This window comes from Lonchura striata, chromosome 9 (genome assembly GCF_046129695.1).
Source record: "Lonchura striata isolate bLonStr1 chromosome 9, bLonStr1.mat, whole genome shotgun sequence".
NCBI classification, from domain to species: domain Eukaryota; kingdom Metazoa; phylum Chordata; class Aves; order Passeriformes; family Estrildidae; genus Lonchura; species Lonchura striata.
The window spans coordinates 29,486,550-29,499,461 of record NC_134611.1 but is presented as its reverse complement, the minus strand read 5'-3'; positions in this window follow the sequence as shown (position 1 = coordinate 29,499,461).

Here is a 12,912-nt window from a genome sequence, read left to right as displayed (position 1 = left end):
GTCAGTTTGTAGGGCTCCCTTGGGTCTATCAGGGCAGCACAAGTTTGAGGTGGGGACAACTTCGGTGTGGGGTCCATCCTTCGATATAAGGATTTTTTGCAGTCAGGGACAGGGGCCCCTGGGCACGTCCTTTTTCCATTTTCCCTGGGAAAGAAAACTCAGCAGTCCAGGTTCCTGATGTCAGTTTGTAGGGTTCCCTTGGGTCTATCAGGGCAGCACAAGTTTGAGGTGGGGACATCTTCGGTGTGGGCTCCATCCTTCGATATAAGGATTTTTGCAGTCAGGGCAAGGGGCCCCTGGGCACATCCTTTTTCCATTTTCCCTGGGAAAGAAAACTCAGCAGTCCAGGTTCCTGATGTCAGTTTGTAGGGCTCCCTTGGGTGTATCAGGGCAGCACAAGTTTGAGGTGGGGACAACTTCGGTGTGGGGTCCATCCTTCGATATAAGGATTTTTTGCAGTCAGGGCCAGGGGCCCCTGGGCACATCCTTTTTCAATTTTCCCTGGGAAAGAAAACTCAGCAGTCCAGGTTCCTGATGTCAGTTTGTAGGGTTCCCTTGGGTCTATCAGGGCAGCACAAGTTTGAGGTGGGGACAACTTCGGTGTGGGGTCCATCCTTCGATATAAGGATTTTTTGCAGTCAGGGCCAGGGGCCCCTGGGCACATCCTTTTTCCATTTTCCCTGGGAAAGAAAACTCAGCAGTCCAGGTTCCTGATGTCAGTTTGTAGGGTTCCCTTGGGTCTATCAGGGCAGCACAAGTTTGAGGTGGGGACATCTTCGGTGTGGGGTCCATCCTTCGATATAAGGATTTTTGCATTCAGGGCAAGGGCCCCTGGGCACATCCTTTTTCCATTTTCCCTGGGAAAGAAAACTCAGCAGTCCAGGTTCCTGATGTCAGTTTGTAGGGTTCGCTTGGGTCTATCAGGGCAGCACAAGTTTGAGGTGGGGACATCTTCGGTGTGGGCTCCATCCTTCAATATAAGGATTTTTTGCAGTCAGGGCAAGGGGCCCCTGGTCACATCCTTTTTCCATTTCCCCTGGGAAAGAAAACTCAGCAGTCCAGGTTCCTGATGTCAGTTTGTAGTGCTCCCTTGGGTCTATCAGGGCAGCACAAGTTTGAGGTGGGGACAAATTCGGTGTGGGGTCCATCCTTCGATATAAGGATTTTTTGCAGTCAGGGCCAGGGGCCCCTGGGCACATCCTTTTTCCATTTTCCCTGGGAAAGAAAACTCAGCAGTCCAGGTTCCTGATGTCAGTTTGTAGCGTTCCCTTGGGTCTATCAGGGCAGCACAAGTTTGAGGTGGGGACAACTTCGGTGTGGGGTCCATCCTTCGATATAAGGATTTTTTGCAATCAGGGCCAGGGGCCCCTGGGCACACTCTTTTATCATTTCCCCACGGAAAGAAAACTCAGCAGTCCAGGTTCCTGATGTCAGTTTGTAGGGCTCCCTTGGGTCTATCAGGGCAGCACAAGTTTGAGGTGGGGACAACTTCGGTGTGGGGTCCATCCTTCGATATAAGGATTTTTTGCAGTCAGGGACAGGGGCCCCTGGGCACGTCCTTTTTCCATTTTCCCTGGGAAAGAAAACTCAGCAGTCCAGGTTCCTGATGTCAGTTTGTAGGGTTCCCTTGGGTCTATCAGGGCAGCACAAGTTTGAGGTGGGGACAACTTCGGTGTGGGGTCCATCCTTCGATATAAGGATTTTTTGCAGTCAGGGCCAGGGGCCCCTGGGCACATCCTTTTTCCATTTTCCCTGGGAAAGAAAACTCAGCAGTCCAGGTTCCTGATGTCAGTTTGTAGGGTTCCCTTGGGTCTATCAGGGCAGCACAAGTTTGAGGTGGGGACATCTTCGGTGTGGGCTCCATCCTTCGATATAAGGATTTTTGCAGTCAGGGCAAGGGGCCCCTGGGCACATCCTTTTTCCATTTTCCCTGGGAAAGAAAACTCAGCAGTCCAGGTTCCTGATGTCAGTTTGTAGGGTTCGCTTGGGTCTATCAGGGCAGCACAAGTTTGAGGTGGGGACAACTTCGGTGTGGGCTCCATCCTTCGATATAAGGATTTTTTGCAGTCAGGGCAAGGGGCCCCTGGTCACATCCTTTTTCCATTTTCCCTGGGAAAGAAAACTCAGCAGTCCAGGTTCCTGATGTCAGTTTGTAGTGCTCCCTTGGGTCTATCAGGGCAGCACAAGTTTGAGGTGGGGACAAATTCGGTGTGGGGTCCATCCTTCGATATAAGGATTTTTTGCAGTCAGGGCCAGGGGCCCCTGGGCACATCCTTTTTCCATTTTCCCTGGGAAAGAAAACTCAGCAGTCCAGGTTCCTGATGTCAGTTTGTAGCGTTCCCTTGGGTCTATCAGGGCAGCACAAGTTTGAGGTGGGGACAACTTCGGTGTGGGGTCCATCCTTCGATATAAGGATTTTTTGCAATCAGGGCCAGGGGCCCCTGGGCACAACCTTTTATCATTTCCCCACGGAAAGAAAACTCAGCAGTCCAGGTTCCTGATGTCAGTTTGTAGGGCTCCCTTGGGTCTATCAGGGCAGCACAAGTTTGAGGTGGGGACAACTTCGGTGTGGGGTCCATCCTTCGATATAAGGATTTTTTGCAGTCAGGGACAGGGGCCCCTGGGCACGTCCTTTTTCCATTTTCCCTGGGAAAGAAAACTCAGCAGTCCAGGTTCCTGATGTCAGTTTGTAGGGTTCCCTTGGGTGTATCAGGGCAGCACAAGTTTGAGGTTGGGACAACTTCGGTGTGTGGTCCATCCTTCGATATAAGGATTTTTTGCAGTCAGGGACAGGGGCCCCTGGGCACATCCTTTTTCCATTTTCCCTGGGAAAGAAAACTCAGCAGTCCAAGTTCCTGATGTCAGTTTGTAGGGCTCCCTTGGGTGTATCAGGGCAGCACAAGTTTGAGGTGGGGACAACTTCGGTGTGGGGTCCATCCATCGATATAAGGATTTTTTGCAGTCAGGGCCAGGGGCCCCTAGGCACAACCTTTTTCCATTTTCCCTGGGAAAGAAAACTCAGCAGTCCAGGTTCCTGATGTCAGTTTTTAGGGCTCCCTTGGGTGTATCAGGGCAGCACAAGTTTGAGGTGGGGACAACTTCGGTGTGGGGTCCATCCTTCGATATAAGGATTTTTTGCAGTCAGGGACAGGGGCCCCTGGGCACATCCTTTTTCCATTTTCCCTGGGAAAGAAAACTCAGCAGTCCAGGTTCCTGATGTCAGTTTGTAGGGCTCCCTTGGGTCTATCAGGGCAGCACAAGTTTGAGGTGTGGAGAACTTCGGTGTGGGGTCCATCCTTCGATATAAGGATTCTTTGCAGTGAGGCCCCAGCCCAGGGCCAGGTTTCCCTGGGCACATCCTTTTTCCATTTTCCCTGGGAAAGAAACTCAGCAGTCCAGGTTCCTGATGTCAGTTTGTAGGGCTCCCTTGGGTCTATCAGGGCAGCACAAGTTTAAGGTGGGGACAACTTCGGTCTGGGGTCCATCCTTCAATATAAGGATTTTTTGCAGTCAGGGCCAGGGGCCCTGGGCACATCCTTTTTCCATTTTCCATGGGAAAGAAAACTCAGCAGTCCAGGTTCCTGATGTCAGTTTGTAGGGCTCCCTTGGGTCTATCAGGGCAGCACAAGTTTGAGGTGGGGACAACTTCGGTGTGGGGTCCATCCTTCGATATAAGGATTTTATGCAGTCAGGGCCAGGGGCCCCTGGGCACATCCTTTTTCAATTTCCCCAGGGAAAGAAAACTCAGCAGTCCAGGTTCCTGATGTCAGTTTGTAGGGCTCCCTTGCGTCTATCAGGGCAGCACAAGTTTGAGGTGGGGACAACTTCGGTGTGGGGTCCATCCTTCGATATAAGGATTCTTTGCAGTGAGGCCTCAGCCCAGGGCCAGTGGCCTCTGGGCACATCCTTTTTCCATTTTCCCTGGGAAAGAAAACTCAGCAGTCCAGGTTCCTGATGTCAGTTTGTAGGGTTCCCTTGGGTCTATCAGGGCAGCACAAGTTTGAGGTGGGGACATCTTCGGTGTGGGCTCCATCCTTCGATATAAGGATTTTTGCAGTCAGGGCAAGGGGCCCCTGGGCACATCCTTTTTCCATTTTCCCTGGGAAAGAAAACTCAGCAGTCCAGGTTCCTGATGTCAGTTTGTAGGGCTCCCTTGGGTGTATCAGGGCAGCACAAGTTTGAGGTGGGGACAACTTCGGTGTGGGGTCCATCCTTCGATATAAGGATTTTTTGCAGTCAGGGCCAGGGGCCCCTGGGCACATCCTTTTTCCATTTTCCCTGGGAAAGAAAACTCAGCAGTCCAGGTTCCTGATGTCAGTTTGTAGGGTTCGCTTGGGTCTATCAGGGCAGCACAAGTTTGAGGTGGGGACATCTTCGGTGTGGGCTCCATCCTTCGATATAAGGATTTTTTGCAGTCAGGGCAAGGGGCCCCTGGTCACATCCTTTTTCCATTTCCCCTGGGAAAGAAAACTCAGCAGTCCAGGTTCCTGATGTCAGTTTGTAGTGCTCCCTTGGGTCTATCAGGGCAGCACAAGTTTGAGGTGGGGACAAATTCGGTGTGGGGTCCATCCTTCGATATAAGGATTTTTTGCAGTCAGGGCCAGGGGCCCCTGGGCACATCCTTTTTCCATTTTCCCTGGGAAAGAAAACTCAGCAGTCCAGGTTCCTGATGTCAGTTTGTAGCGTTCCCTTGGGTCTATCAGGGCAGCACAAGTTTGAGGTGGGGACAACTTCGGTGTGGGGTCCATCCTTCGATATAAGGATTTTTTGCAATCAGGGCCAGGGGCCCCTGGGCACACTCTTTTATCATTTCCCCACGGAAAGAAAACTCAGCAGTCCAGGTTCCTGATGTCAGTTTGTAGGGCTCCCTTGGGTCTATCAGGGCAGCACAAGTTTGAGGTGGGGACAACTTCGGTGTGGGGTCCATCCTTCGATATAAGGATTTTTTGCAGTCAGGGACAGGGGCCCCTGGGCACGTCCTTTTTCCATTTTCCCTGGGAAAGAAAACTCAGCAGTCCAGGTTCCTGATGTCAGTTTGTAGGGTTCCCTTGGGTGTATCAGGGCAGCACAAGTTTGAGGTGGGGACAACTTCGGTGTGGGGTCCATCCTTCGATATAAGGATTTTTTGCAGTCAGGGACAGGGGCCCCTGGGCACATCCTTTTTCCATTTTCCCTGGGAAAGAAAACTCAGCAGTCCAGGTTCCTGATGTCAGTTTGTAGGGCTCCCTTGGGTCTATCAGGGCAGCACAAGTTTGAGGTGTGGAGAACTTCGGTGTGGGGTCCATCCTTCGATATAAGGATTCTTTGCAGTGAGGCCCCAGCCCATGTCCAGGGGCCCCTGGGCACATCCTTTTTCCATTATCCCTGGGAAAGAAACTCAGCAGTCCAGGTTCCTGATGTCAGTTTGTAGGGCTCCTTTGGGTCTATCAGGGCAGCACAAGTTTGAGGTGGGGACAACTTCGGTCTGGGGTCCATCCTTCAATATAAGGATTTTTTGCAGTCAGGGCCAGGGGCCCTGGGCACATCCTTTTTCCATTTTCCCTGGGAAAGAAAACTCAGCAGTCCAGGTTCCTGATGTCAGTTTGTAGGGCTCCCTTGGGTCTATCAGGGCAGCACAAGTTTGAGGTGGGGACAACTTCGGTGTGGGGTCCATCCTTCGATATAAGGATTTTATGCAGTCAGGGCCAGGGGCCCCTGGGCACATCCTTTTTCAATTTCCCCAGGGAAAGAAAACTCAGCAGTCCAGGTTCCTGATGTCAGTTTGTAGGGCTCCCTTGCGTCTATCAGGGCAGCACAAGTTTGAGGTGGGGACAACTTCGGTGTGGGGTCCATCCTTCGATATAAGGATTCTTTGCAGTGAGGCCTCAGCCCAGGGCCAGGGGCCTCTGGGCACATCCTTTTTCCATTTTCCCTGGGAAAGAAAACTCAGCAGTCCAGGTTCCTGATGTCAGTTTGTAGGGTTCCCTTGGGTCTATCAGGGCAGCACAAGTTTGAGGTGGGGACATCTTCGGTGTGGGCTCCATCCTTCGATATAAGGATTTTTGCAGTCAGGGCAAGGGGCCCCTGGGCACATCCTTTTTCCATTTTCCCTGGGAAAGAAAACTCAGCAGTCCAGGTTCCTGATGTCAGTTTGTAGGGCTCCCTTGGGTCTATCAGGGCAGCACAAGTTTGAGGTGGGGACAACTTCGGTGTGGGGTCCATCCTTCGATATAAGGATTTTTTGCAGTCAGGGCCAGGGGCCCCTGGGCACATCCTTTTTCCATTTTCCCTGGGAAAGAAAACTCAGCAGTCCAGGTTCCTGATGTCAGTTTGTAGGGTTCGCTTGGGTCTATCAGGGCAGCACAAGTTTGAGGTGGGGACATCTTCGGTGTGGGCTCCATCCTTCGATATAAGGATTTTTTGCAGTCAGGGCAAGGGGCCCCTGGTCACATCCTTTTTCCATTTCCCCTGGGAAAGAAAACTCAGCAGTCCAGGTTCCTGATGTCAGTTTGTAGTGCTCCCTTGGGTCTATCAGGGCAGCACAAGTTTGAGGTGGGGACAAATTCGGTGTGGGGTCCATCCTTCGATATAAGGATTTTTTGCAGTCAGGGCCAGGGGCCCCTGGGCACATCCTTTTTCCATTTTCCCTGGGAAAGAAAACTCAGCAGTCCAGGTTCCTGATGTCAGTTTGTAGCGTTCCCTTGGGTCTATCAGGGCAGCACAAGTTTGAGGTGGGGACAACTTCGGTGTGGGGTCCATCCTTCGATATAAGGATTTTTTGCAATCAGGGCCAGGGGCCCCTGGGCACACTCTTTTATCATTTCCCCACGGAAAGAAAACTCAGCAGTCCAGGTTCCTGATGTCAGTTTGTAGGGCTCCCTTGGGTCTATCAGGGCAGCACAAGTTTGAGGTGGGGACAACTTCGGTGTGGGGTCCATCCTTCGATATAAGGATTTTTTGCAGTCAGGGACAGGGGCCCCTGGGCACGTCCTTTTTCCATTTTCCCTGGGAAAGAAAACTCAGCAGTCCAGGTTCCTGATGTCAGTTTGTAGGGTTCCCTTGGGTGTATCAGGGCAGCACAAGTTTGAGGTGGGGACAACTTCGGTGTGGGGTCCATCCTTCGATATAAGGATTTTTTGCAGTCAGGGCCAGGGGCCCCTGGGCACATCCTTTTTCCATTTTCCCTGGGAAAGAAAACTCAGCAGTCCAGGTTCCTGATGTCAGTTTGTAGGGTTCCCTTGGGTCTATCAGGGCAGCACAAGTTTGAGGTGGGGACAACTTCGGTGTGGGGTCCATCCTTCGATATAAGGATTTTTTGCAATCAGGGCCAGGGGCCCCTGGGCACAACCTTTTATCATTTCCCCACGGAAAGAAAACTCAGCAGTCCAGGTTCCTGATGTCAGTTTGTAGGGCTCCCTTGGGTCTATCAGGGCAGCACAAGTTTGAGGTGGGGACAACTTCGGTGTGGTGTCCATCCTTCGATATAAGGATTCTTTGCAGTCAGGGACAGGGGCCCCTGGGCACATCCTTTTTCCATTTTCCCTGGGAAAGAAAAGTCAGCAGTCCAGGTTCCTGATGTCAGTTTGTAGGGCTCCCTTGGGTCTATCAGGGCAGCACAAGTTTGAGGTGGGGACAAATTCGGTGTGGGGTCCATCCTTCGATATAAGGATTTTTTGCAGTCAGGGACAGGGGCCCCTGGGCACGTCCTTTTTCCATTTTCCCTGGGAAAGAAAACTCAGCAGTCCAGGTTCCTGATGTCAGTTTGTAGGGTTCCCTTGGGTGTATCAGGGCAGCACAAGTTTGAGGTTGGGACAACTTCGGTGTGTGGTCCATCCTTCGATATAAGGATTTTTTGCAGTCAGGGACAGGGGCCCCTGGGCACAACCTTTTTCCATTTTCCCTGGGAAAGAAAACTCAGCAGTCCAGGTTCCTGATGTCAGTTTTTAGGGCTCCCTTGGGTGTATCAGGGCAGCACAAGTTTGAGGTGGGGACAACTTCGGTGTGGGGTCCATCCTTCGATATAAGAATTTTTTGCAGTCAGGGACAGGGGCCCCTGGGCACATCCTTTTTCCATTTTCCCTGGGAAAGAAAACTCAGCAGTCCAGGTTCCTGATGTCAGTTTGTAGGGTTCCCTTGGGTCTATCAGGGCAGCACAAGTTTGAGGTGGGGACAACTTCGGTGTGGGGTCCATCCTTCGATATAAGGATTTTTTGCAGTCAGGGCCAGGGGCCCCTGGGCACATCCTTTTTCCATTTTCCCTGGGAAAGAAAACTCAGCAGTCCAGGTTCCTGATGTCAGTTTGTAGGGTTCCCTTGGGTCTATCAGGGCAGCACAAGTTTGAGGTGGGGACATCTTCGGTGTGGGCTCCATCCTTCGATATAAGGATATTTGCAGTCAGGGCAAGGGGCCCCTGGGCACATCCTTTTTCCATTTTCCCTGGGAAAGAAAACTCAGCAGTCCAGGTTCCTGATGTCAGTTTGTAGGGTTCGCTTGGGTCTATCAGGGCAGCACAAGTTTGAGGTGGGGACATCTTCGGTGTGGGCTCCATCCTTCGATATAAGGATTTTTTGCAGTCAGGGCAAGGGGCCCCTGGGCACATCCTTTTTCCATTTTCCCTGGGAAAGAAAACTCAGCAGTCCAGGTTCCTGATGTCAGTTTGTAGTGCTCCCTTGGGTGTATCATGGCAGCACAAGTTTGAGGTGGGGACAAATTCGGTGTGGGGTCCATCCTTCGATATAAGGATTTTTTGCAGTCAGGGCCAGGGGCCCCTGGGCACATCCTTTTTCCATTTTCCCTGGGAAAGAAAACTCAGCAGTCCAGGTTCCTGATGTCAGTTTGTAGCGTTCCCTTGGGTCTATCAGGGCAGCACAAGTTTGAGGTGGGGACAACTTCGGTGTGGGGTCCATCCTTCGATATAAGGATTTTTTGCAATCAGCGCCAGGGGCCCCTGGGCACACCCTTTTATCATTTCCCCAGGGAAAGAAAACTCAGCAGTCCAGGTTCCTGATGTCAGTTTGTAGGGCTCCCTTGGGTCTATCAGGGCAGCACAAGTTTGAGGTGGGGACAACTTCGGTGTGGGGTCCATCCTTCGATATAAGGATTTTTTGTAGTGAGGCCCCAGCCCACGGCCAGGGGCCCCTGGGCACATCCTTTTTCCATTTTCCCTGGGAAAGAAAACTCAGCAGTCCAGGTTCCTGATGTCAGTTTGTAGGGCTCCCTTGGGTCTATCAGGGCAGCACAAGTTTGAGGTGGGGACAATTTCGGTGTGGGGTCCATCCTTCGATATAAGGATTTTTTGCAGTCAGGGCCAGGGGCCCCTGGGCACATCCTTTTTCCATTTTCCCTGGGAAAGAAAACTCAGCAGTCCAGGTTCCTGATGTCAGTTTGTAGGGTTCCCTTGGGTCTATCAGGGCAGCACAAGTTTGAGGTGGGGACAACTTCGGTGTGGGGTCCATCCTTCGATATAAGGATTTTTTGCAATCAGGGCCAGGGGCCCCTGGGCACACTCTTTTATCATTTCCCCACGGAAAGAAAACTCAGCAGTCCAGGTTCCTGATGTCAGTTTGTAGGGCTCCCTTGGGTCTATCAGGGCAGCACAAGTTTGAGGTGGGGACAACTTCGGTGTGGGGTCCATCCTTCGATATAAGGATTTTTTGCAGTCAGGGACAGGGGCCCCTGGGCACGTCCTTTTTCCATTTTCCCTGGGAAAGAAAACTCAGCAGTCCAGGTTCCTGATGTCAGTTTGTAGGGTTCCCTTGGGTGTATCAGGGCAGCACAAGTTTGAGGTGGGGACAACTTCGGTGTGGGGTCCATCCTTCGATATAAGGATTTTTTGCAGTCAGGGACAGGGGCCCCTGGGCACATCCTTTTTCCATTTTCCCTGGGAAAGAAAACTCAGCAGTCCAGGTTCCTGATGTCAGTTTGTAGGGCTCCCTTGGGTCTATCAGGGCAGCACAAGTTTGAGGTGTGGAGAACTTCGGTGTGGGGTCCATCCTTCGATATAAGGATTCTTTGCAGTGAGGCCCCAGCCCATGTCCAGGGGCCCCTGGGCACATCCTTTTTCCATTATCCCTGGGAAAGAAACTCAGCAGTCCAGGTTCCTGATGTCAGTTTGTAGGGCTCCTTTGGGTCTATCAGGGCAGCACAAGTTTGAGGTGGGGACAACTTCGGTCTGGGGTCCATCCTTCAATATAAGGATTTTTTGCAGTCAGGGCCAGGGGCCCTGGGCACATCCTTTTTCCATTTTCCCTGGGAAAGAAAACTCAGCAGTCCAGGTTCCTGATGTCAGTTTGTAGGGCTCCCTTGGGTCTATCAGGGCAGCACAAGTTTGAGGTGGGGACAACTTCGGTGTGGGGTCCATCCTTCGATATAAGGATTTTATGCAGTCAGGGCCAGGGGCCCCTGGGCACATCCTTTTTCAATTTCCCCAGGGAAAGAAAACTCAGCAGTCCAGGTTCCTGATGTCAGTTTGTAGGGCTCCCTTGCGTCTATCAGGGCAGCACAAGTTTGAGGTGGGGACAACTTCGGTGTGGGGTCCATCCTTCGATATAAGGATTCTTTGCAGTGAGGCCTCAGCCCAGGGCCAGGGGCCTCTGGGCACATCCTTTTTCCATTTTCCCTGGGAAAGAAAACTCAGCAGTCCAGGTTCCTGATGTCAGTTTGTAGGGTTCCCTTGGGTCTATCAGGGCAGCACAAGTTTGAGGTGGGGACATCTTCGGTGTGGGCTCCATCCTTCGATATAAGGATTTTTGCAGTCAGGGCAAGGGGCCCCTGGGCACATCCTTTTTCCATTTTCCCTGGGAAAGAAAACTCAGCAGTCCAGGTTCCTGATGTCAGTTTGTAGGGCTCCCTTGGGTGTATCAGGGCAGCACAAGTTTGAGGTGGGGACAACTTCGGTGTGGGGTCCATCCTTCGATATAAGGATTTTTTGCAGTCAGGGCCAGGGGCCCCTGGGCACATCCTTTTTCCATTTTCCCTGGGAAAGAAAACTCAGCAGTCCAGGTTCCTGATGTCAGTTTGTAGGGTTCGCTTGGGTCTATCAGGGCAGCACAAGTTTGAGGTGGGGACATCTTCGGTGTGGGCTCCATCCTTCGATATAAGGATTTTTTGCAGTCAGGGCAAGGGGCCCCTGGTCACATCCTTTTTCCATTTCCCCTGGGAAAGAAAACTCAGCAGTCCAGGTTCCTGATGTCAGTTTGTAGTGCTCCCTTGGGTCTATCAGGGCAGCACAAGTTTGAGGTGGGGACAAATTCGGTGTGGGGTCCATCCTTCGATATAAGGATTTTTTGCAGTCAGGGCCAGGGGCCCCTGGGCACATCCTTTTTCCATTTTCCCAGGGAAAGAAAACTCAGCAGTCCAGGTTCCTGATGTCAGTTTGTAGCGTTCCCTTGGGTCTATCAGGGCAGCACAAGTTTGAGGTGGGGACAACTTCGGTGTGGGGTCCATCCTTCGATATAAGGATTTTTTGCAATCAGGGCCAGGGGCCCCTGGGCACACTCTTTTATCATTTCCCCACGGAAAGAAAACTCAGCAGTCCAGGTTCCTGATGTCAGTTTGTAGGGCTCCCTTGGGTCTATCAGGGCAGCACAAGTTTGAGGTGGGGACAACTTCGGTGTGGGGTCCATCCTTCGATATAAGGATTTTTTGCAGTCAGGGACAGGGGCCCCTGGGCACGTCCTTTTTCCATTTTCCCTGGGAAAGAAAACTCAGCAGTCCAGGTTCCTGATGTCAGTTTGTAGGGTTCCCTTGGGTGTATCAGGGCAGCACAAGTTTGAGGTGGGGACAACTTCGGTGTGGGGTCCATCCTTCGATATAAGGATTTTTTGCAGTCAGGGCCAGGGGCCCCTGGGCACATCCTTTTTCCATTTTCCCTGGGAAAGAAAACTCAGCAGTCCAGGTTCCTGATGTCAGTTTGTAGGGTTCCCTTGGGTCTATCAGGGCAGCACAAGTTTGAGGTGGGGACAACTTCGGTGTGGGGTCCATCCTTCGATATAAGGATTTTTTGCAATCAGGGCCAGGGGCCCCTGGGCACAACCTTTTATCATTTCCCCACGGAAAGAAAACACAGCAGTCCAGGTTCCTGATGTCAGTTTGTAGGGCTCCCTTGGGTCTATCAGGGCAGCACAAGTTTGAGGTGGGGACAACTTCGGTGTGGGGTCCATCCTTCGATATAAGGATTTTTTGCAGTCAGGGACAGGGGCCCCTGGGCACGTCCTTTTTCCATTTTCCCTGGGAAAGAAAACTCAGCAGTCCAGGTTCCTGATGTCAGTTTCTAGGGCTCCCTTGGGTGTATTAGGGCAGCACATGTTTGAGGTGGGGACAACTTCGGTGTGGGGTCCATCCTTCGATATAAGGATTTTTTGCAGTCAGGGCCAGGGGCCCCTGGGCACATCCTTTTTCCATTTTCCCTGGGAAAGAAAACTCAGCAGTCCAGGTTCCTGATGTCAGTTTTTAGGGCTCCCTTGGGTCTATCAGGGCAGCACAAGTTTGAGGTGGGGACAACTTCGGTGTGGGGTCCATCCTTCGATATAAGAATTTTTTGCAGTCAGGGCCAGGGGCCCCTGGGCACATCCTTTTTCCATTTTCCCTGGGAAAGAAAACTCAGCAGTCCAGGTTCCTGATGTCAGTTTGTAGGGTTCCCTTGGGTCTATCAGGGCAGCACAAGTTTGAGGTGGGGACAACTTCGGTGTGGGGTCCATCCTTCGATATAAGGATTTTTTGCAGTCAGGGCCAGGGGCCCCTGGGCACATCCTTTTTCCATTTTCCCTGGGAAAGAAAACTCAGCAGTCCAGGTTCCTGATGTCAGTTTGTAGGGTTCCCTTGGGTCTATCAGGGCAGCACAAGTTTGAGGTGGGGACATCTTCGGTGTGGGCTCCATCCTTCGATATAAGGATATTTGCAGTCAGGGCAAGGGGCCCCTGGGCACACCCTTTT